Below are 6425 nucleotides of genomic sequence, written 5' to 3' on the forward strand. Positions count from 1 at the left end.
GTGATCATGAGCTAGTGTATAAACCTCAACAGGTTTTAAGAACAAAAAATGGAAATATTCTAAATATTCAACATAAGTTAGTCAAATAAACCATGCTCTCTTCCCACAGTGAATTAGTGTACTATCACTAAAAATGGCAAGAAGAGATGATCCTCGTTTATTATTAGATTGCCAAAAAAATCTTTCATGAGACAATAAATGGCAATATTTCTTTTCAGCATACTCATATATACAGAAATATATGCCTGTTAATACCCCACACAAATACATAGATATAAAAATAGGTGGATGCTATGGATAATATGATTAGGGAGGAACTTTCATCCCCTTACACTGGGTTTTGTAAAGACCTTAAACTCTTTTTAAGAAGCTCAAGTTTACTACATAATTAGAAAATCTACTGCATATTTTGAAAGCATAAAATGTTTGAATTCTGTCATAATTACAAAAGTCATTGAAAATCACAGTTTCTAATATGGATACAGAATAGCAATACTGTCATGCTTTCCTTCCATGATCTTCATGTTAAAACTTTCTCATTAACCAATACTAATTGCCCACCTCATCAATCTATGGAACAAATCTAACCCTTCAGTATAAAATTTCCAATTGATGAGTTTAAATTAACCAGCTATTCAGAAGTTCAATTCTCTGAGATACAGGCACCATGGAGATGAGTTTATCTATTAAATGGGTAAAGAGATTACTAATTAGAATGAAAAAGAGGAAACATGAGAAAGATTTAAAAGGAGGAAAGTTAAGAAAATAGATATTTAGAAAGATTATAGGTAAATAGGCAATAGATACATATTCATAGGTCGATAATAAAGTAGTGATAGACAGACAGTAGACAGATAAATTAGACAAAGAGTAGATAGACTGGGCAAGAGGAATAGCTCAGACGTTAAAGGCTAGGCTCACAACCAAAAAACAGTAGATAGATTATAATTAATAAACAGATAGATATAGATAGATGATAGATAGATAGATAGATGATAGATTTTATATATCATTTTTCCAAAAAGCTCCCAACCCTCCACAGAGGCAGTCCTGCCTGCAACTAATACATGAAAAATTTTTTTTTCCAAAGGTCAGAAAATCGCCATGGACACCAGTGTGTAAAAACTAATAAATGTAACATATAAAAGCAATTAGATTACACTTGATATCAATTTGTTTGTCAGGCCTAAGGAAATATACATCATTCTCTATTAGTGTTTTTCCTTTGTTTTGTGTGTTGTTCATTATTGTTTTTTCACATTGGGTCTCTGTAGTCCTGTCTGTCTTAAAACTGATTACATAATGTTATTATATAGTCAAAGATGATCTTGAACCATTTCCTGAGTACTAAGATTATAGACCTGAACCTATCACACCTAGCTTGCATGGTGGTAGAGACTATACCAAGAGCTCCAGGCATGTTAAGCAAGTAGTCTATCAATTGAGCTATGTCCCCACCAAATCATTCTCTGTATCTCTTTCTATTTTCAGCTTTATTGCTTACTTGCCTAGAAACTAATCTCAATGAAGCATTTACTATGCAATATCAGAAAATGCAAAATTTTCATGATAAATTTATAACTTTAAAATATTGTCATTATCAAAAATTATTGTCACCACTAATAGAATTTTGTTTATAGTATTTCACATGTTTTTGATAAACAGTTACTTGGTAGTATCTGATTTAATCTTCTCACTACTCCTAACAGGAAGACATTGATTTTAAAATTAATTTTTTTTTTGTTCAAGCTGTTTTTTTTTTATCAATAATGATTTTTTTTATTCTTTCTTTTAAATTTAGATAAGAAACAAGGTTGCTTCACAAGTCAGTTCCAGGTCCCTCTCCTTTTCCCTCCCCTCCTCCCCCCATCCCCCCCCCGTTATCCCCTCATTCCCCCAGGGAGGGTGAGGCCCTCCATGGGGGTGTCCATAGTCTGTCATTTCATATAGGGCAGGGCCTAGACCCTTCCCCAAGAGTTCAGGGTGAGAGTGCACCTCACATTGTTCTATGGGAGTCCAAAGTCCGTGTGTATACTTGGGATGGGTACTGATCTGCTGCCCAAGGCTCAATAGATTACCTAGGCCTCCTCACTGACACCCACATTCAGGGGGTCTTGATCAGTCCCATGCTGGATTCCCAGGCTGATGCCTGGGATTCAAGAGTTAACCTTTGTCTGGTCAGCTGTTTCTGGGGTTAAACCAGCCCAGTCTTAATCCCTTTGATCATCAGTCCTCCCTCTCTGATACTGGCTTTCTTGAGTTCAGCTCAGTACTTAACCAGCCACTAAATGTAGTTTCTGTTTCCCAGACTCTCTGGCCATAGGATTGTAGGCTGGCACTCCCCAGATCTATGTCTAAAATCCATATATGAGAGAGTACATGCCATGTTTCTCTTTTTGTGACTGGGTTACCTCACTCAGGATGGTTTCTTCTAGTGTCATCCATTTGCCTGCGAATCTCATGATTCCATTATTTTTTTCTGCTGAATAGTACTCCATTGTGTAGATGTACCACATTTTCTCTATCCACTCTTCGGGTGAGGGACATCTAGGTTGCTTCCAAGTTCTGGCTATTACAAATAAAGCTGCTATGAACATAGTGGAACAGACATCTTTGTTGTATGAATGGGCATCTTTTGGATATATGCCTAAGAGTGGAGTTGCTGGGTCTTGTGGTAGGTTTATTCCCATTTTTCTGAGGAATCTCCATACTGCTTTCCAAAGTGGCTGAACCAGTTGGCACTCCCACCAGCAATGGAGGAGTGTTCCCCTTTCACCACATCCTCTCCAGCATAAATTGTCATTGGGGTTTTTGATTTTAGCCATTCTGACAGGACTGAGATGGTATCTCAGAGTTGTTTTGATTTGCATTTCCCGGATGGCTAAGGATGTTGAGCACTTTCTCAAGTGCCTCTCAGCCATTTTAGACTCCTCTATTGAAAACTCTCTATTTAGTTCTGCAGCCCACTTTTTAATTGGGTCCTTTGCTGTTTTGGAGACTTGCTTCTTGAGTTCTTTGTAAATTTTGGAGATCAACCCTCTGTCAGATGTGGGATTAGTGAATATTTTTTCCCATTCTGTGGGCTGCCTTTTTGTCTTGCTGACTGTGTCCTTTGCCTTACAGAAGCTTCTCAGTTTCAGTAGGTCCCATTTATTAATTGTTGATCTCACTGTCTGTGCTACAGGTGTTATGTTCAGGAAGCTGTCTCCTGTACCAATTCGTTCAAGGGTACCACCCACTTTCTCTTCTATGAGGTTCAGTGTGGCTGGATTTATGTTGAGGTCTTTGATCCATTTGGACTTAAGTTTTGTGCATGGCGATAAACATGGATCGATCCACATTCTTCTACATGCCAGTCTCCAATTATGCCAGCACCATTTGTTGAAGATGCTTTCTTTATTCCATTGTATATTTTTAGCTTCTTTGTCAAAGATCAGATGTTCGTACGTGTGTGGGTTAATACCCGGATTTTCAATTCGATTCCATTGGTCTACCTGTCTATTTTTGTGCCAATACCAAGCTGTTTTCAGGACTATAGCTCTATAATAGAGCTTGAGGTCAGGGATGGTGATGCCTCCGGACGTTGCCTTGTTGAACAGGGTTGTTTTGGCTATCCTGGGTCTTTTGTTTTTCCATACAAAATTGATTATTGTTCTTTCAAGGTCTGTGAAGAATTGTGCTGGGATTTTAATGGGGATAGCATTGAATCTGTAGATTGCTTTTGGCAGGACTGCCATTTTTACTACATAGATCCTACCTATCCAAGAGCATGGGAGATCTTTCCATTTTCTGAGGGCTTCTTTAGTTTCTTTCTTTAAAGATTCAAAGTTCTTACGATACAGGTCTTTCACTTGTTTGGTTAGCGTTACCCCAAGGTATTTTATGTTGTTTGTGGCAATTGTAAAGGGTGATGTTTCTCTGATTTCTCTTTCAGCCCTTTTATCATCTGTATATACTAGGGCTACTGACTTTCTTGAGTTGATCTTGTAGCCTGCCACTTTGCTGAAGGTGTTAATCAGCTGTAAGAGTTCCCTGGTAGAGTTCTTTGGGTCATTGATGTAAACTATCATATCGTCTGCAAACAGTGAAAGTTTGACCTCTTCCTTCCCAATTTGTATCCTCTTGATCCCCCTTTGTTGTCGTATGGCAATAGCTAGAACTTCAAGTACCATGTTGAAAAGGTATGGAGAGAGCGGACAGCCTTGTTTTGTTCCTGATTTTAGAGGAATTGCGTTGAGTTTCTGTCCATTTAGTTTGATGTTGGCTGTTGGTTTACTGTATATGGCTTTTATTATGTTTAAGTATGTCCCTGTTATCCCAGATCTCTCCAAGACCTTTATCATGAAGGGGTGTTGGATTTTGTCAAAGGCTTTTTCAGCATCTAGTGAGATGATCATGTGATTTTTGTTTTTCAGCTTGTTTATATGGTGGATTACGTTGATGGATTTTCGTATGTTGAACCATCCCTGCATCCCTGGGATGAAACCTACTTGATCGTGGTGAATGATTGTTTTGATGTGTTCTTGGATCTGATTTGCCAGTATTTTATTGAGTATTTTTGCATCAATGTTCATGAGGGATATTGGTCTGAAGTTCTCTTTCTTGGTTGTATCTTTGTGTGGCTTGGGGATCAAGGTTATTGAAGCCTCATAGAAAGAGTTTGGCAAAGACCCTTCTGCTTCTATTGTGTGGAACACTTTGAGAAGAATTGGTATAAGCTGTTCTTTGAATTTCTGGTAGAATTCTGCACTGAGGCCATCTGGACCTGGACTTTTTTTGATTGGGAGACTTTTGATGACAGCTTCTATTTCCATAAGGGTTATAGGTCTATTTAAATTGCTTATCTGTTCTTGATTTAGTTTTGGCAAATGATAGCTGTCCAGGAAGTCATCCATTTCCTTTAAATTTTCGAATTTTGTGGAGTACAGGTTTTCAAAGTATGACCTAATGATTCTCTGGATTTCCTCAGAGTCTGTTGTTATGTCCCCCTTTTCATTTCTGATTTTGTAAATTTGCGTGTTCACTCTCTGCTGTTTGGTAAGTTTGGACAAAGGTTTGTCTATCTTGTTGATTTTCTCAAAAAACCAACTCTTCGTTGCATTGATTCTTTATATTGTTTTCCTGGTTTCTACTTTGTTGATTTCAGCCCTCAATTTGATTATTTCCTGGCATCTACTCCTCCTGGGGGAGTTTGCTTCTTTGTGTTCTAGAGCTTTTAGCTGTGATGTTAATTCTCTGGTATAACTGTTCTCCTGTTTCTTCATGTGAGCACTTAGTGCTATGAACTTCCCCCGTAGCACTGCTTTCAAGGTGTCCCATAGGTTTGGGTATGTTGTGTCTTCATTCTCATTGAATTCGAGGAAGTCTTTAATTTCTTTTTTTATTTCCTCTTTGACCCAGGGATGGTGCAGTTGAGCATTATTCAATTTCCATGAGTTTGTAGGTTTTCTGCAATTTGTGTTGTTGTTGAATTCTGATTTTAAGGCATGGTGGTCTGATAAGATGCATGGAGTTATTCCAATTTTTTGTAGCTGCTGAGGTTTGATATGTTGCCAAGGATGTGGTCGATTTTTGAGAAGTTTCCATGTGGTGGTGAGAAGAAGGTATATTCTTTTTTATGTGGATGAAATGTTCTATAGATATCTGTTAATCCCAGTTGGGTCATTATTTCTATTAGACCCTTTGCTTCTTTGTTGAGTTTCTGTCTGGTAATCTTGTCTAGTGGTGAGAGTGGTGTGTTGAAATCTCCCACTATAACTGTGTGGGGCTTTAGATGAGATTTAAGTTCTAATAATGTTTCTTTAACGAATGTGGATGCCTTTGTATTGGGCGCATAGATGTTCAGGATAGACACTTCATCTTGGTGGGTTTCACCTGTGATGAGTATGTAATGACCTCCTTTATCTCTTTTGATTGATTTTATTTTAAAGTCTAGTTTGTTAGATATTAGGATTGCTACCCCTGCTTGTTTCTTGGGTCCATTTAACTCTCAGGTAATGTCTGTCTTTGAGGGTGAAGTGTGTTTCTTGTATGCAGCAGAAGGAAGGGTTCTGTCTTCGAATCCATTCTGCTAGTCTGTGTCTTTTTATGGGTGAGTTAAGGCCATTAATATTGAGGGATATTAATGACCATTGATTGCTCATCCTTCTTCGATTTGCGATGGTTGTTGTTGGTGGAATTATGTGTGGAATTTCACCCCTTTGTTCTTTTGGCTGTTGGTAGAGAGGGATTCTCTAATGCTTATGTTTTTCTGGTTGTAGTTAGCTTCCTTGGGTTGGAGTTTTCCTTCCAAAATTTTCTGTAGGGCTGGGTTAGTGGACACATATTGCTTGAATCTAGTTTTGTCATGGAATATCTTGTTTTCTCCGTCTATAGTGATTGAGAGCTTTGCCGGGTATACTAGTCTGGGCTGGCATCCATGGTCT

Source organism: Mesocricetus auratus, unplaced genomic scaffold (assembly GCF_017639785.1).
Source record: "Mesocricetus auratus isolate SY011 unplaced genomic scaffold, BCM_Maur_2.0 Super-Scaffold_100004, whole genome shotgun sequence".
Classification (NCBI taxonomy): Eukaryota; Metazoa; Chordata; class Mammalia; order Rodentia; family Cricetidae; genus Mesocricetus; species Mesocricetus auratus.